This window comes from Momordica charantia, unplaced genomic scaffold, assembly GCF_013281855.1.
Source record: "Momordica charantia cultivar OHB3-1 unplaced genomic scaffold, Mcharantia_2.0 BLBB01000056.1, whole genome shotgun sequence".
NCBI classification, from domain to species: Eukaryota; Viridiplantae; Streptophyta; class Magnoliopsida; order Cucurbitales; family Cucurbitaceae; genus Momordica; species Momordica charantia.
The window spans coordinates 10,277-35,808 of record NW_028275212.1 but is presented as its reverse complement, the minus strand read 5'-3'; the positions used below and the strand labels follow the sequence as shown (position 1 = coordinate 35,808).

The window sequence follows — 25,532 nt, the reverse complement described above, 5'->3', positions numbered from 1 at the left end:
ATATAATTTGAACATTCCAAATTATTTCATAATTCTTAATTCTTGTTTTACTCGTTGTGAGCTAGCAAAGGGATCTAATAGACTTACAGATCATAAGCTCTAACGATGCGAGATTAATCAGTCAAACTTATTAACCGAGTTAATCAACATTCGTTAACTATGGGTCACTCCACTAAAGACCCATAGCTACACTCTTCTCACTGCAGAATATTTTCGTGTCCACGAATATATGACCATTAACAGCAAGTCAATCATTCACGAGTGCTTGTAACTCTAACTGGGTCAAATTACTGTTTTACCCCTGAGTTACATTTTGCACCTTAAATTCCAGTGCCCCTCTAATGTCCAACTGATTATGGTCCGATCAATAACCGGAAGTCTCTCTTGGGCCAGTGAGAGGGTGGAATCTGTTGTTCAAGTCAGGAGTCAGCATGTAAGGGAACACTCATTTACTTCCTTAAACTCAGGAATGGGTGAATTTCATCTTGCTTAGTTATGTTTCCAGCTTCCCACTCGGTCTTGTCCCCAAAATGGTAGGATTATTGAGTCTGCAACCCAGACCACTCTCACCTATACGAATCAAATGATGATTCCTTATAGGCAGGAGTCCATAACTCGCTCAGGTTAAAATCGAGTTACCTAGTCATCCTATTAGATAACAATCTATTGACTAATGGTGTTAAGAGCCAATGATTAATTATTTCACGGTCCGGTCTTATACAAACTAAATGTATAGGATACCCCCACTCGCATGTTTCTATATGAATGACTTAGATAAAGTTGTTTGTAACTATTACAAAGCGGGTCATATCCATAGTATTACCAGGATAAGGTACCCAACCTTATCCATGTACTATAGACTATTTAGGTTATTACTGGAATATTATCCACTTGTATATCGAATATATATTGTATATCAAATATATACTGTATATCAAATATATATACTGTATATAAAATATATACTATATATCAAATATATATTGTTCCAATTACATTAAATAGCCTTAGATCTTAGATCTTGGTTTGAATTCCCCTCCCCCGTCCGAATTGAAAATTTAGAATGTGAGTGCCTAGTAATTTTTCAACAAGGATTTTGAATTGAATGAAACCTCAAAATGCTTGTGCCTTGGACTCTAGAAAGTACATCCAAGTGAAGCGTAAGTAAGCATCAATAAAAGATATGTAGTATTTATAGCAATTACGAGATAATATGAAGGCCTCATAGGTTAGAAACTATGAGTTATAAACGTGTTATATAGGTTGTTGAGGAGGTGGGAAAGGGATAGAATGGTGGTTTCCTATAGTACAAGTTTGACAGAATAAAAGATTTTTATTGATTGTAAAATAGTAGTATTAGGATTTGGTATATGATAAACAAAGGATCTACTTTGAGAAGGCGAGTGGATGCATTCAGCTTGAAAGAATAGAGTCCATTTTGGAGTAGTGGAGAAGGGTGTTACCAGTAGTTTGGTCCTTAATAAAGCAAAAAGATAGGCGAGATTCAAAATATATATTGTTATCATTTTCAAATTGACCTGCAGTGAGAAGATTTTTGGTGACTGAAGGAACATGGATAAAGTTTTTAAGATGAAAAACATGGTTAGAGGGTGAGGTCAAAGAAGAATGATCAGTATGGGTTATGGACTAACCTGTTCCATTTGTTATGTGTATCTACTATCCACTAGGTGCTTCATTGCAGAATGTGAGATTGTTCCTATCATAAGTGACGATATGTATTTATTACTCCAGAGTCGGTACTAATTGGTATCTTGTTCAAGTCTGAGTCATTACCATTGCTATCATTGATGTTGATAATTCTGTAATGATCTACCATTATTGTCTTGTTCTGAGTGAGTATTATTAGACATTTTCGTAGTAACATTTATCTGCAGTATTCCCAAATCTGTGACATATTCGACACTGTATTCGGTTTCTAGAATTATTCCAGTGGCGGCCTCCTCCTCTATTCGTTCTGTATCTCCTTTTATTACTGTCATAATTCTGATTATTGTGAACTCTTTGACCTTCATTATGATTTTATGTAGTATTTGATTGTTCGACAAGATTCACTGATAATAAAGTGGGATCTTTGGTCATTGATGTTGCTGTCTCTTTTTCCATTATGCTTTCATGGGTTAAGAAAAGTGATGTGACTTCTTAAATTGAAATATTTTTTGTTTTGGTTGTAAATAACAGAAATCGTAGACTCATATACAGAACCTAGGTCAAAGATATGTGAGATATTGTCCTATGTTGTAATTGATTTTCCAGTCCCTTTAAGTTAGATTCTTTATCTACCTCATGTAATCTTTTATGCTTAAATTGTCCTTTTCCATATTATGCAACTTTTTTCTTAACTCATTGTCTTTGCAAGACTTCTTGTTGCAAACATCTGATGTAAATTGCTTCATACTTCTTTCGTTGTTGTGCAGTGAAGAATTTCAGCAAGAATTTCTTCTACCATAGATCCAAAAAGCCAAGATATGATTAGTCGATCTTGCCTCTTCCAAGAAGTATAGGTATGGTTTGATCTGCTCTGCATTAACAATACAATTCTAGGTCCAAAGCCCAAACCCGATTAATGAATCCAAACATCATTCAAAATCTATTAACTAATTTCAACTTAAGAATTCATGAACTAAATAAATACCATGTTCAAAATCTAAATATAAGAGACAAAAAAGCTTAGCTTCCACCAGTCAACTTAAGAAAAAACATGTTGAATCCTTTTGGAGGGATTTAGATTGACAAACTTATGATGTTCTCTGTTTTTTTTCCCCTAATCTTTTTAAGGATTTTATTTGAAGACATGGATTTAATAATCTCTAAAGCAAAGGTAGGAGTGATTTCCAAAGCACATGAGTTATCGATTCTCTCTTCCCGATATCTTTTAGATTGTTCTCTAAGTAATCCCTATTTTCACTCCAACCTTTGACTTTTACCTTTCTTTTACTTGTAATAATACCATTTACAACTAAAGTTACCAAGTTCTTAATCTAAATAAATAAATGTTGAAAATATTTAATATTTGATTAACTAATATAACTATTCATGACCTCTAAAGAAATAGTCAACTATTTTATATAGAGGAAATTGCAAAAAATAAAAATAAATAATAATACAGGATATTGGAAAATTAACAAAATATATATATATATAGTCAAGTATTTTATATAGAGGAAATTGAAAATAATAATAATAATAATAATACAGGATATTGGAAAATTAACAAAATATATATACACACACATGCATACTCACATTTCTAGTAGCTAGTGAGACTAGGTGTAATTACTCTAATTGTTCTTAACTTAAATCAATTAAAATATAGTTCATACACCTATAATTATTTTCAAGTTGGATAGTTCAATCTCCCATTATTGAAGAAAAAACAAACCAATCAAATATAATTTATAATAAATTTACTGATTTATTTTTTCAATGCTAATCTAAGTATAATTGAAGTAGCTAGATATCATGGTCTTTAACCTTCCTAAAACATTAAAATCTCTACTAAAAAAAGAAAAAAAATATTAAGATATCTGATTATTTGTTGGAGTTGAATTATATTGGATTTGTAAAGACCGCAAACAAAATCCCACATTTGTTAGGAAAAGGAGTGATCCATTATAAGAGAGGACAATTATTACGAGACCTTTTGGATGGAATCATAAGTAAAACCTAGTCCTATTCTATTTCGTTATCTAAAATAACAAAATGTCTCATTCCTCAACCCCCAAGATAGTTCAATTGGTTTTAAAGTACTTGTTCCCGACAAAAAAATTCGACTTCCAATCCCCATTTCTACCATTAAAAAAAATCTACCATTGTTTATTACGATCTCCACTTTTACTCCATAGCTTCCACTTTACGTTCTCTCCATTCTGATTCTTTTAAACAACCCCTCCCTCTCTCTCACTCCTCATTTTGATCAGTTTCTCACTCTAAAACCCACAATGCCCCTCGGCCGCTTCCTCGCCGGAGCGCTGCCGCCGCTCCTCCTCCTCTTCCTCTCATTACCATCTCTGTTATGTGCCCAGAACATCACTCAGCCGCCCACCACTGCGGCGGCGGCGCCGAGTCCAGACCCGGGTCAACTTAATCTGACTCGCGTGTTGTTCACGCGCGGCTGTAGCGCGTTTGCCCAAGCCATAACGGCCGCCGGCGCAGAAAACGTGTTTCAGGACGACGTCGTTGGGGGATTGACGGTGTTCTGTCCAAACGACGACGTTTTCGATGAGTTCTCGCCGAAATACAAAAACCTGACGGCCGCCGGCAAGTCTTCGCTCCTCGAATTCCACGGCGTTCCGATTTACATGCCGATGCCGGTTCTGAAGCAGAGTTACGGCGCCACCAGCACCTTGGCCACCGACGGCGCTAATAAGTACGATTTCGCCGTCCAAAACGACGGCCAGGATGTGACCGTTAATACCGGCGTTGTGACGGCGAAGGTCACCGGAACTGCCTTCGATGAGGTTTCGTTGGTGATTTATTTGGTCGACAAGGTTCTGGAGCCGGAGGAGTTGTTCAGAGCCGATGCTCCGATTCCGGCGCCGGCGCCGGTGTCGGAGAAGGCGGCGGACTCTCCGAACGCGGCTTCGTCGCCGGCGGAGTCTCCCGACGACGACGACTCCCCGTCGGATCACGACGCCGACGGCAACTCTGCGATTAGAGTCGACGGTGGGAAGTTTTATTTGGCTGCCGCAGCTTTGGGCGCGTGGCTGGGATTTTCACTGCTGTAATTTTTCTTGTTTTCTTTTTTACTGTTATGAAAATGGCGTCCCTTTTTTTTCAATATTAGACCTTTTTTTTCCTCTACTTTGAAATGGCTAAATATACAAAAATGATTAAATTTTACTCAAGGTTCTGTTAATCGAAATTTAAAGTAAAGTCACGAAAATTGTGGAAATCGATAACAATTATTTGAATTACTAAATAAAACTTTAATTAAGAAGCAATGTGTCGAAAATTTGAGACCGAAAAAACTTTGTTTCACATGGAGAAAAACTTTGTTCCAGATCCGATCTTTAAAAGATAGTTGGAGGAGATAAGTGCTAATAACACTGAGCTAAGTTCAGGTTGAAAAAAAAAAAGAAATTTTTCAAATTTATTTATTTAATTGATTTTATTAAAATAAAAATCACATTTATGTCCTAGTATTAAAATGAATCATGGTACTAAATTAAAAATGTTCTTAAAATTTTAATTACATTCTAAAAGTGAAAAAGTTATTTCTATAATAAACCTATGGTTTGTTTTTAAAAATAACCTTTTTTTGCCCGAAAGATTCCATAACTTTCAAAACAAAATATTGGACCATCGCATTGACATAATTATTTTTAGTAACCCTCATTTAATTATCAACACATTTTAATGACCATACTCAAAAGCTTCGACATTTTTCTTGTAGTGGACACTTTTCGTAGAATGCACATTAATTAAAGTAATTTTTAATGGAAAACTGGACCCATTAATTAATTACTCAGAATTTATAATCATGAAACCAATGAAATAATTAAGAGCCTCGTTCATTAATCATTTTGTCTTTCCTTATTTTTTTATTTTTTATAATAATTTTGTCTTTTTTCTTTTGAAAATAAATCATTTTGTTTTATTGTTTATTACCTTTTTTTTTAAAAAAAAAAAGTATTATTAACTCAACAAGTTTATTTCTTTTCGTAATTTATTATTTGAAAATGTTTTTTTTTCAAGTCAAATTATAAACTCATTTGTTTTTATTTTAAAAAATATATGTGAAGAAAAAACCAATCAGTAATTTTTTTTTAAGAAAATAAAAACAAAACTGATGGAAAATCAGGCCTTTACAAATCTTTACAAGTTCATTAAAATAATAATAATAATAATAATACGACACCAGCCCTAAACTAACGAAGAATCCAGCCAAATAAAGATAAACTATAAAAAGAATTGACATCAATTTAATTCAATTGAAAAAACCAAACCAAGTATTTTATTTAGGGCAAGTTTGATATGTATATTACTTCAAGGTTTTTTTTTCTTTTTAATGTTTATAATCATATCTCAAGTGTTATTTTTTAGTACAACATGTCGAGTGGAGATTTGAACTCACGATCCTTTTATCAGAAATAAATGTCTTAATTAGTTGAGCTATGTTCAAGTTAGCAATTACAAATTATAATAAGTTTGGAAATATATTTTAAAACAACAATACATTTATGTAGAAGAAAACGAAGAAAAAAAAAGAAAAAAAGAAAAAATCACTTATGAAAATTGGTGATTGAAAACAAATATAAGTAGAATTGATATTGTCATATGAAATTTGCCATTTATTTTTAGTGTTTTGGGAGGAGGGAGTGACAAAATAAGGATTATTTGGTTGAGAGCATAAAGAGAGTCAACTTGAGCATAGCCGCGAATTTGGACAAAGTTTAATTAGTTAAGGGACTCATCTCTAATTAAGAGGCTGTGAGTTGGAATCCGTTATATAAAGAAGAAAAAAAGACATATAAAGAAGAAAAAAAGACATATATTATATTGACCAAAAGTTATAGAATCGAATTTCCAATAAAAAAACCCATAAAAAAGTGATGATAAATAAAAGGGAAAATATAAAAGAAAAAGAAATTGGAGTTCGAGAGGGATTTGTGACCGTTGCCCTCTCTTAAATTTACTCATCATCTAATCTGTCATAAAAACCCAACCATATCACCTTTATTATTTTTCAACATCTTTTCAACTCCCATGGAATTGATTATCCCTCTTCTTGGAGGCCGTTTTAAACCTCTTACATGGCATATCTTGATTGGAGGAGAAGATTCCACGTGGCTTTGAGATAGCAATGCCTAGTTTCATCATCTTGGTATTACGGTGCCATACCGAACCAACGTCCAACATGACCCAGCCAAACCTATTCTCTTTGAGTCTCATTCCCGTTTGTTGGTTGAACCGACCCAGATATACTCGACTCAACCTTCTAGTCTGATAGATTGCACGACAACACGTAATAATTCACGCTTACTTTAAAGAGCCGTTGAGGCCTTGTCGGAAAAGATTTCGGAGACCTCACCTATAAATAGAAGTCATTTGCCTTCTTTTGAGGTACACAGATGTATTTTTCTCCGAAAACAACTTGGATTCTTCCTGACTTAGGTGTCAGAGTGTTCTTTGTCTTGCAGGTCTCTTGTCCAGCAAGTTACAGCTCGTCCGCCAGGTCAACCTACCGTTTGAACTGAGGTTCGCAACTTGGTCATTTTTGTGATCAAACACCTCTAATTATGTTATAAATAAAGTTACAGTTTCTTAAAAAAAAAAAAAGGTTAAAATACTATTTCGGTCGCTGTATTTAACTTTGGTTCATTTTGGTATCTATACTTTCAAAATGTTTATTTTGATTATTGTACTTCCAAGTTTGGTTTATTTTAGACCTTATACTTTCAAAATATTCATTGTGGTCCATTTACCTTTAAAACTAACCATTTTGATCCCTTAATTTAATTTTTAATCTTGTTTTTGTTTATCACAATTTCAATACGACACTATACTCAATATAATTCTCAAAATGTAATCATTACTTTATATTAAAAAGTTTCTATTATATGTAGAACTTGTAATAAAAACACGAAGGGAACAACAAAGTAGAAGCAAGAGAGAAACTGCACGAATGACGAACTTATATCCATTGAATTGAGACTTGTTACAAGTATTTATAAGAAGAGCGAAATAACTAACCACTAACCTATTACTTAGGCTACTACCTTTCAAATTCTCTCTAAAGCAACAATACAACTCCATTAAGTCACTAATCTATAAACTCTCGAAGTTACACATCCACTTATCTCTACTTGGTTAACTATCAATCATGACATATAACTACCAATCACAACTATTAAAATGTGAAAATACTAACAAAGAATCTAACACATGTTTGCATTAATTTTTAACACTCCTCCTTAGTACAAACATATGGTCAATAACACTTCCACTTTTGATTGCTTCAATCTTGCTTCATAAGAGTAATCATTGCTTTTGTCTCACCCTTTGAAAATGATCCATAGTAGCACCAAAATGCTTCTCCCTTTTTAGTTTCTTGACATGGACAAGGATCATTTTCTTCCGCAAAGCACAAGAAATCAATTGGATATGTAACAAGGTCCAAACATATCATGTCACAAAATAAAAAATATTCATCCTTCCGAATGATCCTCAATAAATAAATACTTCAGTTCTATATGACCCATTGTCTCCCAAACTCTAGGCAAAAATCACCAAGAATGGCTTCAAAATCTCCATCAAGAAATATATTAACAACCACAACACCTTGATAAGTAATTTTTGGATTGCAACTTTCAAAACAATACTCTGAATCTCGAGTTGTGTCCAATGACATACACCTTCGAGTATGCCAATCCAAAGTAAGGTCTCCAAGCTTAAAGTTCTTAAGGATGATAGACAACACTCAAATTCTCATGTTGGAAAGCATCTCCCTCAAGGCTTTCCCTCCATGCGAATCCTTTCAATTGACCGAATAAAACTCTTCGATCAACTTCACCTGCAACATCTACAAAGACTTCACACATGTAGTCTTTATAGTGACCCTTGCAGATCAAAAACAATAATCCGACCAAAAGAACAAATGTTAACCCAGAAATAAGTCCAGCTATAAGACTAACCTTCTGATTATTTAAATAACTTAAGTTTGTACTATCTTTAGCACAAGAATGAGTAGAACTTATGCCACGATTCAACTTGTTTCCAAAAAAACTCCCAGCATCAAAACCTGAGAGACTAAAACAAAATTATTCTTTAGACTTAGACCGTTACAAACATTTTTACGAGAAACACTGTCAGTATTTATTGCATAATTCTCAACATTAACATGTCATTCTTCCATTTCAGGATGTAAGGAATTATCAACCGCAACATTGACACTTTTTCCACAAACATCAGAAAGAAGAGATACATCTCTAGTAGTATGATGAAAATAACACGAACCAACTGACGAATCCTCGCTGTAACCAAAGAAGCAATAGAACAACAATTAATGTGTTGATCAACAGTTTCAATTGATAAACAATGTTCCGAATTGAGTCATTCATGCTTGTTCATTTCCTGTACAACATCTACTTCTTCTACTTTAAGTTTCACTCGACAATTTTGTTTAATATGACCTGATTTCCCATATCGACTATATACCACATTCATCGAACAATCATTTTTGATACGTCTCAACTTTCTGCAACTACAACATCCTTTCGAATTACCTTTAGTCTGCCTTTCATTTATGGAATGCTTGTTATCATATGAAAAAACATTCGGAAACTAACTTCTTTCTACTTTGTCTCTTGTATAAAGAATACCTTCACCTCGAGGGAAGATTGCTTGTTGTCAACAAGCATTTGTTATACAAAGGTTTCCTGATTTGATAGCAAATTTTTCAACTCAATGATAGAAAGTTGATTTACCCAATCTTATATGGGAAATTGAGGTTTTTGACCCCACCAATAGTTCAAATTGGATAAATGAACCCATTTTAAAAAAACCTAATTTTTGACCCCACCTCTACTTAATTTTGAACCCACCTTTAGTGAAAAGACGAATATACCCTTATTTATGATGCATTAACTTCCCCATTAACTTCCACCCAACCATTTCACCAAACTTTTAACCTCATATTTTACTTATGTTTTGAATTTGAAACAATCCAAAATTTTCACACCATCCAAACTCCTCACAGATCACGTTTTTTTAAAATCCGGGAAAGAAACATTGCAACGTGTTTGATCATTGTCCCCACACTATCCAAAATCGTTGTCCAACATTTTCACATTTGAATAGTTAGAGGTACGTTAACATTAAAAATTTCTGAAATGATTTGAAATATTTTCCATTCATACATTTTCACTTGGCTTCTTGAAAAAAGAAAAAAAAATGCAGTCGGTATCCCGGACCAAGTATTGTTCCGAGATTGAAGCTTCGAGATCCGAGATTGAATGTTCAATCCTAGACAAATCCAAGTTCAATCCCGGATCGAAAGATAGTTCGGGAGTGAACCGAGATACATCCCGGACCAATCTCGAAGCACTGTGGTCCGGGATATGTCTCGGACCAAGACTGGTCCGGGACGGTCTGGGATGACATGTATTTTGCTATTTTTTTACCACTTTGTTTGGACGATATTCTTATCTCACTTGATTTTATCTATTTGCAGGATGACTCGTGTTTTCATAACATTTGGTGGAGAATGGAACAATAGTGAAAAAAATTACGTTGGTGGTTGACTGGGCGTTTTGCTGAACGCACGCACTAAGCGTGGTAACAATTATATAGATGCAAGCGCACACCTGTCAGAGTAATATAAAATGGATGGAGTATCCAAGTATCGATCCTCAAGGACTTCTAAACAATTTCCAAACTCTGAAGTTTTAAAAAATAGTGAATGTTGAAATGAGTGATTCTTGTAAATGGGAAGTGGTCACAAATAATGGTTTGGATTTGGGATTTGGACTTATAATAATAAAACCTAGCCCGAATTACTTCAAGTTAGCCAACAAAGAATCAAGGACATGCTAAGGATAATATGCATTTTACTTTAGAAACTAACGACTACGCTTCTCACTTTACTTATGTCTAAGCAAGTTCAAAGTCCTAAGACATTCCCTAATATGTCTATTATGAGATATATCTTAGTTTTAGGATGGAAATAGTCGCAACCTCGGGTTAAGGTCCTATGTCTAGGCTACTTAAGCGGAACCCTTATGTCTAAGGCGCTCCTCTCCTCGGTTTAACCACTCAACAATGCAAATAAGCAACCTTTTCAGTATTGACTTGTTAAGACTTACAATGGCCTTCTCTAAATCCTAACTTTTTGGGAAAACATGTTGAGCAATGAATGGAAAGTAAAAACACTACTTCTTAGCAACCCTTTTTAGACATAAAAGGCTAACTATCCATAACCGGGCTAGAGACGGGAATTTAGAAAGACATATTGAAGAAAATACAGCAAGTAAAATGGTTGAATGTGGAATGCATGTGTGAAAAACAAAAGTTAACTAACGGAGAGTTTTTATCGGGATTGAGAGCTTCGCCCTTCTCTTTCAAGCAAGGGAGAGTGTCACGTGCTCTTTCCTCCAAAAACACAACTCTCTTAACTAAAAATAAAGTAAAGGCAAAGAGAAGATAAGCAAAGTGCTAGATTTTTATATATTTGAATAAGTAGAAAATAACTAAGTACAAATGGAAACAAAACAAAGCTCAATAAAAGAATGTAAAGTACTCGGGATTTAAAAACCAAAAGCAACTAATGAAAGCAACTCAAAAGTACTTAGAAAGCAACAAAGAAACACTAAAAATGATCAAGAGAAGGAAGCAAGGCTTGATGAATTTGGTGGAGAAGTTGCTGGAATTTATAGCTGTGCAGAATTGGTTAGGTAGGTCCTAAAACGATGGTGAATCACCCATTTCCAACTCCTTTGACTGACCAAATCGTGCTCAAACTGATAGTGGAACACTTCTTCTACACGTATGCATCAGTTGGAACCACCAAAACGCATTGGAAGACGCGTTTCATTAAGGGCAAAGTTGGAAGAAAACCTGTTTTTCTGCAGGCATCCCAGGCGCCTGGCGCCTCCCAGGTAGGTTTTTCCGTCTTTTCGCTTCTTTTGATTAATTTACACTCCCAAATGGTCCTAAAATGTCATAAATACAACATAAGCCATCCACAAACCATAGTATATGAATTTTGCATGAATTGGAACTCAAACGATCGAGAAAAAGTCCGAAACAAAGCTGAAACATAGTAAAAACAGCATCTAAAACCTTCTTTTTACGCATGTAAACAAGCGTAATCACACCCCCAAACTTAACTTTTTGCTTGTCCTCAAGCAAAACTTAGCAACTTTAATCAGCTTTCTAACACATGGACAAGGAAAAGCAAAAGCAACCGAGATGTTCAATCATAAATTGTCTCAGGGAAAAGATGTCAAAGCCTACCATTCTATTGCCTTTGTAAACTTAGTCACTATAAACCAAGTTTGAAATGATAAAAACTTTTTCTTTCAAAATCTTTTTTCTCTTTCAAAAACAGAAAACGTTTTCAAATACCCCTAAGGAATCTGCACACTCCCTCCTTACACTAAGACTTTTACATCTGAAAGACCGGCTACTAGCCCCTGAGGTTTCCACACACTAACATCGGTTTCAACCACAGCTACTCGTAGAAAGACTTTGAAACTAACAGCTAGGTCATAAAACGACGACAATGAGAAACACGAAGTCACTTATCACCATCCTTACTGCTATTTTCAAAGTCAACACCCAACCTAAAACTAAATGGGTGTCTACAGTAGGACTCGGGAATCATAAATACATTTTCTTTAATTCTCAATGTTTTTACCGCTCTTTTCTTTCTAACACAAGTCTTTTCCCCACTCTTATTTTCTCTCAACCAGACTCTTTTTACTCTTTTGCAACTTTTTTCTTTCTTTCTTTCGTTTTTATATATATATATATATATATTTTTTTTTTTTTAGCTAAGTGCTTTTTCAACATTTTCTTTCTTTCCAACTGACTCTTTTTCAAAAGAAAATAGCATGATTTTTTAAATATAAATAACACCTTATCTTTTTGAAACAACGACTGACACAACGACTGTCCCCCCCAAACTTAAGAGAGACAGTGTCCTCACTGGGAAAAGACTTTTGCATCGGATGAAAAAGGCTTAACAGTAAAAAGGACAAGGACTTCCTATATAGGGGCAAAGAAAAAGCTTAAAGTCTGTAAAGATCAAAAAGACATAAAAGAAAATGAGTCTATCACATAAACAAAGGAAATAGCGCAAAGCTTAGTCAGGCATAGAACAGAAAACTCAACAATCTCTTATAATCATCATCGACATGAAATCACATGCACAGCACAGATGCTTCAAAATAGGCATGTGAAAAGCTAAACTAAGGTTAAGTGAAGGCATACTTTAAGTGATCAGAAGATAAACGATACTAATTTATTCATGCTTCAACTGAGCTCGAAACATAATCAATACAAAAAAAAAACATGCGTAGTAATGCTAGAATATGCAACTACGTCATTAACCAAAAGAATAAAACACAAAAAATAGCAAAGAAGGAACCTCCCCTTCATGAAGTCGGAGGTTGTGGACTAGGATCAGTGTCAGTACTGGGAGATGGATGACCAAGGATAGCAGCTAGCGCTGGAGGCCATGAAGGTAAAACCGCAAATTCCAATGAAGTCCGTAAGTTGTAGATATGTTGCACGACTTCTCGAACCTGAGAGTTTTCGAAATGCTGGAAAAACAGGGCAGGCGCCAGGCGCCTGCATAATTCTTTTTTTTTTTTTTTTTTCAACTTTTTTTTTCTTTTTTGTTTCTTTTTTTTTTCAACGTTTTCAAAAACATTCTCTTAATAAGAAAAACTTTATAATGAAACAAAGAGAAAATACAAGATACAAAGACTTCCTTCCTTTACTTTTGTTCTTTCAAAAACGGATAAGAAGGAAAAACATTTTTCGCAAAAATTTATTGACCTGAAAGTTGAATAGAGGTTTTTCCTCTATCCACTGGTTCTCCAAAATACGGCTTAAGTCTCTGCCCATTTACTTTAAAAACATTTCCTTAGAGTCAACTAGATCCACTGCCCCATATGGGTAGACTTTAAAAATTTGAAAGGGACCAGACCATCTAGACTTAAGTTTTCCAGGGAAAAGTTTCAACCTAGAGTTGAATAACAGAACCAGATCACCTTCTTGAAGATTGTTCGGCCGAAGACGCCTATCATGCCACTGTTTAGTTTTTCCTTAAACAACTTAGCATTCTCATAAGAAAAGTGCCTGTGTTCTTCTAATTCCAACAATTGTAACTTCCTCGCTTCACCTGCAGCCAACAAATCAAAATTTAATTTCTTAGTAGCCCAAAATGCTTTATATTCTAGCTCAAGAGGCAAATGACATGCTTTTCCAAAGATTAGCCTATAGGGGGACATGCCGAGGGGAGTCTTAAATGCTGTCCTATATGCCCAAAGTGAATCATCAAGCTTAAAAGACCAATCCCTACGGTTAAGATTTACAGTTTTTTCTAAAATGTTTTTTATCTCCCTATTAGATATTTCGGATAACCCATTCGACTGAGGATGATATGCTGTTGCAACCCTATGACGCACATTGTATTTAGTCAGCAACTTTTGCATAGACCTATTCACAAAATGAGCCCCCCCATCGCTTATCAGACAACGCGGGGTTCCATAACGCGTAAAAATGTGCTTTTGCAGAAAACGAATGACAACTTTGGAATCATTGGTAGCAGTTGCAATGGCTTCTATCCATTTCGAAACATAATCTACTGCTAACAATATATAAAGCTTACCATTAGAAGATGGAAATGGACCCATAAAATCTATACCCCACACATCAAATATTTCAATCTCCAGGATCGGGGTTTGAGGCATTTCGTGGCGTTTAGATATATTACCTGTCCGTTGGCATTTGTCACAAACCTGGGCAAACTTATGTGCATCTTTGAACAGAGTGGGCCAAAAGAACCCACTTTGCAAAACTTTGGCTGCGGTTTTGTGTCCTGCAAAATGTCCTCCATATGGAGACATATGACAAGCGTCTAATATCGCCTCGTGCTCTTCTTCTGCGACACACCTGCGTAAGATATTGTCAGGTCCTAGCTTATATAAAAAAGGCTCATCCCAACGATAACATCGAACTTCATTTAAAATTTCTTTACCTGTTGCTTGTTGAACTCATAAGGAACTATTCGACTTACCAAATAATTTGCTATATCGGCATACCACGGAACTGAATCAACTCGCAAGAGTTGCTCGTCAATAAACTGTTCACGTATAACAGTTCCATCATCACAGAGCGGGGATTCCAATCTAGACAGGTGATCAGCAACTTGGTTTTCAGTACCCTTCCTGTCCCTAACTTCAATATCAAACTCTTGAAGTAACAAAATCCACCGTATCAAACGTGGTTTAGCATCTTTTTTAGCAAATAAATATTTTAAAGCAGAATGGTCAGTAAAAACAATGACTTTTGTGCCTATCAAGTAAGACCTAAACTTATCAAAGGCGAACACAACTGCTAACAGTTCCTTTTCAGTAGTAGTGTAATTGAGTTGTGCACCGGTCAGAGTCTTACTAGCATAATACACAGGATGCAAGATCTTGTTTTTACGTTGTCCTAACATAGCTCCTATTGCATAATCACTAGCATCACACATGAGCTCAAAAGGTAAATCCCAATTAGGTTCGATAATTATAGGAGCTGAACTTAGAGCAACTTTCAACATTTCAAATGATTTTAAACAGTCATCATCAAAAACAAATGGTCTATCATGTTCTAACAATTGACACAAGGGTTTAGAAATTTTAGCAAAGTCTTTTATAAAGCGGCGGTAAAATCCCCCATGCCCTAAAAAACTTCTAATCCCTTTGACATTTGTAGGAGGAGGTAGCTTTGAAATGATGTCTATCTTAGCGTGGTCTACCTCTATTCCTTGCTTGGAAATTTTGTGACCCAAAACAATACCCTCTTGTACCATGAAATGACACTTCTCCCAATTTAGGACTAGGTTTGTTTGTTCACATCTCTCCAATACTCTCTCCAAATTAACTAAACAAGCGTCGAAAGAATTTCCAAAAACAGAAAAGTCATCCATAAAAACTTCTAGAATATTTTCTACCATGTCAGAGAAGATGGCCATCATACACCTCTGAAAAGTCGCGGGTGCATTGCATAGTCCAAAGGGCATTCGCCTAAAAGCGAACGTACCATACGGACACGTAAATGTTGTCTTCTCCTGGTCTTCTGGAGCAATAGTAATTTGATTATAACCCGAATATCCATCTAAAAAACAATAGAAATCCTTACCTGCCAGACGGTCGAGCATCTGGTCAATAAACGGGAGAGGAAAATGGTCTTTCTTTGTTACCTTGTTGAGTTTGCGATAGTCAATGCAAACTCTCCACCCGCTCACAGTTCGGGTTGAGATGAGCTCATTCTCCTCGTTGGCCACCACGGTTATACCCCCTTTCTTTGGTACACACTGTACTGGGCTTACCCAGCTGCTGTCGGATATTGGGTATATAACACCGGCGTCAAGCCATTTAAGAATTTCTTTCCTTACAACCTCTTTCATCTTCGGGTTCAACCGCCTTTGACTCTCAATAGAGTTCTTAGCATCTTCTTCCAATAGAAATTTGTGCATGCAAAAGGCCGGGCTTATCCCTCGGATATCCGCTATCGTCCATCCAATGGCCTTTTTGTGCTTCTCCAAAATCTGCAATAAAGAATATTCATTAGTAGGTGATAAATTGGAAGCTATAATAACTGGTAAAGTGTCGTTATCCCCTAGATACGCATATTTCAAATGCGACGGCAATGGCTTCTGCTCCAACGTGGGTGGTTCCACTATGGACGGAAGTAACGACTTGCATTCTTCTTTTTGTATTTTTTCAATAGGATTAGCCACATCTTCTGGTCCCTCTGCTATCTTATCAAGCTCTTCTTCAATCTCTGTAACTAATAAGTCATAAAACTCATCAAACATAACAGGATTCAAGCTATTTATAGCAGAGCACTCTTCAAAGTCTCCTGGTAATTTCATGGCATCTAGAACGTTAAATTTAACTTCTTCATTATTTACCCTCATTGTAATTTCTCCCTTCCTACATTAAAAACTGTATCCCCAGTGGCTAGAAATGGTCTTCCCAAAATAATGGGAACGTCTAAGTCTGCCTCGCAATCTAGAATGATAAAGTCCGCAGGGAAAATGAATTTGTCCACCTGGACTAAAACATCTTCTATCTTTCCCTCAGGTCTTATGATAGATCTATCTGCTAGTTGGAGGGTAACCGTAGTAGGTCTAGCTTCTCCTATGCCTAAAGATTTGAAAACTGATAATGGCATAAGATTAATGCTAGCGCCTAGATCACATAATGCCCTACCTAAGTTTTTCCTCCTATGGAACATGGAATGGTAAAACTGCCAGGATCATTACATTTCATGGGTAGCGGGCTGCCTACAGCTTCACTACTACATTTTGTCATGGCTACCAGTTCATGCTCTCCTATTTTTTTCTTCCTAGAAACTATATCTTTCAAAAACTTAGCATAATTTGGCATCTGTTCTAGAGCATCTACTAATGGTATATTTATATGCAGTTGTTTTAAAATATCTAAAAATTTTCTAAACTGGGAATCATTATTTTTCTTACTAATCTTTGTGGAAACGGGGGAGTAGGGGTAAAAGAAGGCTGTACCTGTGGAGGAACACTCGGGTGTCCTCATTACCTTTTCTAATATTTTCTTTTTCTGGTGTTGTTGGATTTTCTGGTATCTTTACAATTGGTTCAGTGGACGGAATCTGTACATCTGTTGTTGGCATTGTTGGTCCATCATATGCCAGTCCACTCCTGAGGGTGACAGCTTTGCACTGTTCTTTCCCTTCTCGTTTTGGTAATTCAGTATGGCCTGGAAAAGAACCTTGTGGTCTATTCTTCAATTCATTGGCGAGTTGTCCCAATTGGGTCTCGAAATTCCTCATTGATGCCGCTTGGGATTGTATCACTGCGTCGGTTCGGGCCATGTACTCCTTCATCATATTCTCAAGATTTGAGTTGTTATTGTGAACTGGTGGAGTCTGTGTTCTCTGATTGTACTGCTGTTGCGGTGGTGGGATGTATTGCTGTGTAGGTGGAACATAGGGCTGCTTGTTCTGTTGGCTCTGCCCTTGATTAAAACCGCTCGAACCTCCTTGTCCTCCCCATGAGAAATTAGGGTGGTGCCTCCAACCTGGGTTGTAGGTGTTCGAATATGGGTTAAAGTTCCTATTGTTCCCATGTCCTACATAAAAAACGGAAGCAGGGTTATGTGGACAATTATCATAAATATGGTTTTCACTGCAAAATGAACAAATGAGATCGTTGACTTGGCAAACAGGGGCAGGAGTGCAATAATCCGACTGCACAGGTTGTATCGGCGTGGCTAATGGATTTTTTATTCCCAATGCCATCTCTTTCAGCCTCTGGTTCATTGTAACCATCTCTTTTTGCATCGAGGTCGCAATGTCCAGAGCCAAAACTCCAGCTGGATCTTGCTTCTTTGGTGCTGCCCTAGATCTTTGCGAACACCATAGTTCGTTATGTGAAGCTAAGTCATTTAGGATGTCAACTATCTCGTTGAATGTCTTCTTTGTAAAGGCTCCGTTGGCAGCATTGTTTAGCATCATCTTAGTAGGATGATCTAAACCTCTAAAGAAATGTTCTATCTGGATGCATGCCGGTAAGCCATGGTTCGGACATTTCCTGATTAGTTCTTTAAATCTCTCCCACGCCTCGTGAACAGGTTCACGATCATACTGTCTAAAGGAGATGATCTCCTCTCTGATATCAGCGTGGCGAGTAGGTGGGAAGAATTTTGTTAAGAACTTCTCCACTAACGACCCCCATGTGGTGATGGATCCCGGTGGAAATGCATTGAGCCATGTTCTAGCTTGGTCCTTCAAAGAAAATGGAAAAAGTGTTAGTCTCAGAGCATCGTCTGTTATACCAGGTAATCGAAATGCATTTGCAATTTGAATGAATGATTTCAGATGATCATGTGGATCCTCATGTTCCTGCCCTCCAAAATGTCCAATTGTCTGCAACATTTGGAACATCATTGGTTTAAGCTCAAAGTTTGCGTGGGCTGGAATAGGGTTGACTATCCCTGAATCAAAGTTCTGAAAAGCCGTGGCGGCATATTCTCGCATTGCCACGTCTCTGTTGTCCGCCATCTGGATATGGTTGAATTCATCATTTCTCGCATGATCCCTCATATTACCGTTAACAGCAGGTGGATCAACCGGATCACGAGGTGGAATATCTGCCATTGATGTGCTTGTACTCTCTACCTCACTTTCAGGACTGATTTCACCTTCTCTCTCTTTTTGCTTTTCTAGTTGTTTTCGAAGTCTTTGCTCCTTTCGAGTTTTTCGAAGGGTCCGCTCAATCTCAGGGTCAAGGGGTAGAAGAAAAGATCTTGTGCTCATGCACTTTAACTTACCCTTGTGAGATAAACGACCAAAAATATAGAACAAAACGGTGGATGGAAATTACACCCAACAACAATTCACAAAAATAAAAACTAAAAGAATTTGAAAATAATTTTAAAACTAAAGTCCCCGGCAACGGCGCCAAAAACTTGACTGGGCGTTTTGCTGAACGCACGCACTAAGCGTGGTAACAATTATATAGATGCAAGCGCACACCTGTCAGAGTAATATAAAATGGATGGAGTATCCAAGTATCGATCCTCAAGGACTTCTAAACAATTTCCAAACTCTGAAGTTTTAAAGAATAGTGAATGTTGAAATGAGTGATTCTTGTAAATGGGAAGTGGTCACAAATAATGGTTTGGATTTGGGATTTGGACTTATAATAATAAAACCTAGCCCGAATTACTTCAAGTTAGCCAACAAAGAATCAAGGACATGCTAAGGATAATATGCATTTTACTTTAGAAACTAACGACTACGCTTCTCACTTTACTTATGTCTAAGCAAGTTCAAAGTCCTAAGACATTCCCTAATATGTCTATTATGAGATATATCTTAGTTTTAGGATGGAAATAGTCGCAACCTCGGGTTAAGGTCCTATGTCTAGGCTACTTAAGCGGAACCCTTATGTCTAAGGTGCTCCTCTCCTCGGTTTAACCACTCAACAATGCAAATAAGCAACCTTTTCAGTATTGACTTGTTAAGACTTACAGTGGCCTTCTCTAAATCCTAACTTTTTGGGAAAACATGTTGAGCAATGAATGGAAAGTAAAAACACTACTTCTTAGCAACCCTTTTTAGACATAAAAGGCTAACTATCCATAACCGGGCTAGAGACGGGAATTTAGAAAGACATATTGAAGAAAATACAGCAAGTAAAATGGTTGAATGTGGAATGCATGTGTGAAAAACAAAAGTTAACTAACGGAGAGTTTTTATCGGGATTGAGAGCTTCGCCCTTCTCTTTCAAGCAAGGGAGAGTGTCACGTGCTCTTTTCTCCAAAAACACAACTCTCTTAACTAAAAATAAAGTAAAGGCAAAGAGAAGATAAGCAAAGTGCTAGATTTTTATATATTTGAATAAGTAGAAAATAACTAAGTACAAATGGAAACAAAACAAAGCTCAATAAAAGAATGTAAAGTACTCGGGATTTAAAAACCAAAAGCAACTAATGAAAGCAACTCAAAAGTACTTAGAAAGCAACAAAGAAACACTAAAAATGATCAAGAGAAGGAAGCAAGGCTTGATGAATTTGGTGGAGAAGTTGCTGGAATTTATAGCTGTGCAGAATTGGTTAGGTAGGCCCTAAAACGATGGTGAATCACCCATTTCCAACTCCTTTGACTGACCAAATCGTGCTCAAACTGATAGTGGAACACTTCTTCTACACGTATGCATCAGTTGGAACCACCAAAACGCATTGGAAGACGCGTTTCATTAAGGGCAAAGTTGGAAGAAAACCTGTTTTTCTGCAGGCATCCCAGGCGCCTGGCGCCTCCCAGGTAGGTTTTTCCGTCTTTTCGCTTCTTTTGATTACTTTGCACTCCCAAATGGTCCTAAAATGTCATAAATACAACATAAGCCATCCACAAACCATAGTATATGAATTTTGCATGAATTGGAACTCAAACGATCGAGAAAAAGTCCGAAACAAAGTTGAAACATAGTAAAAACAGCATCTAAAACCTTCTTTTTACGCATGTAAACAAGCGTAATCAGTGGTCGTACGAGAGGATTGACAGTGGATAGTACAACCACGTACAAAGAATTTCTAGGTCACATGTATAGATTGAGTAATATAAACCCCCTTCAATTTGATATTATAATTAGACGCGTATATCATTTTAAAACTAAAGTTTGTGTAATGGAGATAACTGATGACGATGACCTGAATTTTTTTTAACTGGTGAAGATGTATCTGAATTGCCTATATACATATCTACTACGCCAAAGCAGGTACATGAGAATGAAATGTACATGCCTTATTTCCCATATCATGTAGGCCAAAACGTGTCCTCGAGTTGTATGCCCACAGCTTGTATTCCCCCATTCCAGAGACCCACAGATTCGATACATTCATTTTCTTCCTCATCATCGAACCCCTCTTCTTCCCAACAACCACACTCCTATTACAGGCATTTAGGTCATGATATAGCGGATTTAACACCATTTGAATAAGATATTGTTCCATGTAACCTAGGAGATGACAGGGTATGTGATTGGAATGTGCCGGGATTATGGAATGATAATCAAGATGAAAGTGATGAATCATATGACCCGTTGGGAGAGTCAGAAGAAGAAGACTATGAAGCAGAATTTGTGAATGATGACTATGATGATGCACTTGATGAAGAGTCTGAGCCCGATGTGGAACAGGTACAAGCTGAGATTCGTAGGGATGAAGCAGCGGTCCAACAAATGAGGTGTGATGGTCTCACTGGACAGCCTAATGATGAGAAGTTGCAACTAATAGTACAGTCTTCTGGAACAAATGATAAGGAGGCTGAAGTATTTGATACGAAGAAGGAGTTGAGTTTGAGAATGCATTTAGGTGCAATGCGGCTAAATTTTCAGTTTAAAGTAAAAAAGTCGACACCGGAACTATATATACTACACTGCGTTGATACTAGTTGCACTTGGAGACTTCGAGCTACAAAGTTAAGGGATTGCAATTTGTTCAAGATAAAAAAATACTATAGCATCCATACATGCAACGGTGGAGTTTTGAAACAGGATCATATGCAAGCCAAGAGTTGGGTGGTCGGACATCTTGTCCAAGCGAAGTTTACAGACGTCTCCCGCACGTATAGACCGAAGGACATAATACAAGACATGAGGAAGGAGTATGGTGTGAATTTAAGTTATGACAAAGCTTGGCGGTCCAGTGAAGAAGCACTTCGACTTATTATAGGGGATCCAGCATCGTCATACAGTCTACTACCAGCTTATGGTGAAGCATTAAAAATCATGAACCCAGGTACTATTTTCGAATTGGAACTCAAAGATGGAAAATATTTCAAATATGTCTTTATGGCTTTGGGTCAATCGATTAGAGGGTTTCTGACTTGTATTCGACCAGTGTTGGTTGTCGACGGGGCCCACCTAAAAGGGAAGTTCAGAGGGTATTGTTAACAGCTTCTGGTGCGGATGCGAATAACCAGATTTACCCAGTTGCATTTGCTATTGTCAACGGTGAGACTGCAGCATCATGGGTATGGTTTATGACTCAATTAAAAGGTGCGCTCGGCGTAGTAAACAATTTGGTTTTCGTTTCCGATAGACATCACACCATTTGTAAGGCAATTGACAAGGTATTTCCCACTGCATTTCATTGCTTTTGTATACAACATATTAAGATGAACTTGTTAGCAAAATTTAAAGTCGATGCGAAGGCACTCGAAGAACTATTTCTAAAAGCTGCGAAAGCATATCGAGAGTCTTATTTCAACTCAATCTGGGCTCAACTTGGTGCGTACCCTGGTGTGAGGGAGTATCAGGATGACATTGGGAAGGAGCGTTGGCTCGTTGTTTCCAAACAGAATTGAGGTACACACCGATGACCAGTAATAATGCGGAGTCCGTGAATGCCCTCTTTAGACACGTGCGTAGGTTGCCAGTAACTGCTTTATTGGATCATATCAGAGGTTTGTTACAGACTTGGTTCTACGATCGACGGACGCTTGCCTCTTCCCGATCAACCACATTGTCCGACTACATAGAAAATAAGCTTGCTGAATACTCGGACAGTGCCAGGAAACACGTTGTAGTGAACATCGACTAGTTTCATGTCCAGGTACGTGATGGTAACCTTGACGGGATTGTTGATTTCAACTCTAGGACATGTAGTTGTCGGGAGTTTGATTATTTTAAAATTTCATGCTCTCATGCTATTGCTGGGGCGATGATGCGAAACATAAATCCGTACACTTTGTGTGACGAGGCATACACGACGAACTCCTGGGTAATGGCTTATGCAGAACCAATTTTTCCAATCGGTCATGTCTCAACGTGGAACAGTTCTCCAGATTTTGTCGATACACCGGTAGAAGCACCAGATATGGTTCCTAGAGTTGGTAGGAGGCGGACAGTTAGGATTCCTTCCACGGGCAAAGTGCGCCAAACACGTAAGTGCGGTCGGTGTGGTACATTGGGACACAATCGCAAAACATGTAATGAACCCCTTAACACAGTGTGAATGTATGATGTATTGGTAACTTGTTGTTTTTTCAGAAATTTATATGGTAACTTGTACCCCAAGCAACCAACCGTGCATGCATGCATTGGTAACCTTATGTGTTATATTATTATTATTATTATTATTATTATTAATGGGGAGATTGTATTTGAATGTGTTTCATGTATGATGCTAGAATAATGAACCATGACATAGAAACAATATCGAAAATGCATACACTATTCAAAAAATGGGATGACGCGTCTACATCTGTACAGCATACTGACGCCTAAAATATACAATATTATCTTGGGTTAAAGTGTCCATATTTAACCCGGTGGCATCGTACTCGAAATACCGGACACAGAAAATCCCGCAATCAGTGGCGCTACTCTCTTGTGGTATGCAAACCCGACACACCTTTCACAACACTACTGGCAAGTCGGGTTGAACTGAAAATATCCCGCCATGATGCAGCAACACAAGTAGGATTGTACACATGAGCTTTAACTCCTTCTCAAGTTCATCCAGTGGAGTGAATCCCATACGGTTATGTCGCCCTGTACAAGGTCGATGCCGAACATGACCCAGTGGTTCCCGCCTACGTTCATGGGGGTGTACACGATGTTTGCATCAGTTCAGGGCATGTTGTGGTCCCACTGCCTACCGTGGACATATCGAAAGATTGTATTCTCCTCGCGCCAAGGGTAGTTGATCCTAGTGGACAATACACCTGGCTTCATGGCCGCATATGGACCGTCTGTCCGATTCAACAGAGTTTGTATAGCAGTTAAAAAGTAATTCATTAGTTAAACAATTGATCAAAACAGCATTTATTAGTTCGAACCGGAAGAAGTAAAAAGTAATTACCGAAAGAAGTACGTCGCCTATCGAAAACTTCTTGAGACATAGATGGAGACACTTCTCCAACTTTTTCGTTATAAACAGGATGAGACCATCAAGTACCTGTTACATTTAACCAATCCACATTGATGTAATCAAACTATTGACGAATATAGTACTACGAATATAGTAACATGTACTTACTTCGTCCTTCAATTCAACACTAGGGTCCAATAGATCGCGATACCATTCCTTCTTTTGGAAACAAGTTGCAGTGGACCGCAATCTCCCGTCCGTCTTCGGGTCATCCATCCATCTTTGGAACTTATCGTCCAACTGCGGCGGAATGGGACATACTGGGTCGTAGCTATCCACGGTGATCCCACGCTGACCGGTTGGTGTGTATATATCCTTCAGCTTCCACGAGTAATGTCTCTTGCGTAGCCCACGCCCAGTTGGAGCCTGCTGAAGGTCATATTCGTCCTGGTCAAGGTAAGGTTCAACCTAAAACACAATACACACATGAGTTCGTGTAATGACAGCTGACAGCTAATATGTATATGTATGACATTAAGTTTACCTTAATGACTGTGTCTGGTGCCCAGTCCTTATAGGGACGCCTAACGCGTCGGCTGACGGGTCGCGTATCTGATGCAATTTCCGGCTCTTGCATTCCAATAGTGGCATCCTAATATTCAACCAATATTAATCATATTGGTATATGGAAGCACAAACGTATACTAGCGTTATAGAAATAGGACTTACCTGAAACAAACCGATAGGACGATCGGGGTAAGCATCCGATGCATTGTCCCGCTCCATTATCGTACCCTGGTCTTCGACCATAATCATCGGATCCTCGTCCATAATCATCGGATCCTTGTCCATATTCTTCGAATTCTTGTCCATAATCTTCGGACCATGCTCCATGGTCCGATACTCGTCAGTCTTAGGGACCTCTTCCAGCCTCCAGTCTTCGTCCATACTTTTCGGACCTCCATCTAGCGTTGGGGCATCATCAGGCCTTTGATCCGATGGATCATCATCATCGAGCCCACCCCCACGTCCAAAATATTTGGTCGGATCAAGGAATTTACTCTGGACGAAAAGTACGTACCAATAAGCGTTATCTCGGACCCAACTAATCATAATTAATAACTAAGCATACCTAATATTATATACATATAAAATGCGTACCTTCGACAGTTTCTTCAGGTATCTCTGGATATCTTTCAGGGCGACCCCGAAGCCAGTCAGTGTGGCCTCGATAGCACCAACTCGATCATCGAGCCTCTTCAACCGTCTACTGATCTTATTTTTGAATTTTTTCCGTTTCGACCTCTTCTGTAGAGCTTCGCTGTCATTTCCACTGGGTCCAACATCGTCTAATGCAGGACCCTGTAATGCATCATCATCCAATGTCTCGGCCTCTTCTACCGGATTTTCTATGATATTCTTTCCTTTGTCCTTCACCCT

The 25,532-nt window shown here is 37.5% G+C and overlaps 1 non-coding gene and 1 pseudogene across 1 annotated transcript; both read left to right on the top strand.

Moving 5' to 3' along the window:
* Positions 1 to 3,847: 3,847 nt before the first annotated feature.
* LOC148207830 (fasciclin-like arabinogalactan protein 2 pseudogene) lies at positions 3,848 to 4,821 on the top strand (annotated as a pseudogene).
* Positions 4,822 to 18,286: 13,465 nt separating this feature from the next.
* LOC148207829 (small nucleolar RNA R71) lies at positions 18,287 to 18,393 on the top strand. The gene has a single exon (XR_015787630.1). It is a non-coding gene; the product is annotated as a small nucleolar RNA R71 (small nucleolar RNA).
* Positions 18,394 to 25,532: the final 7,139 nt, after the last annotated feature.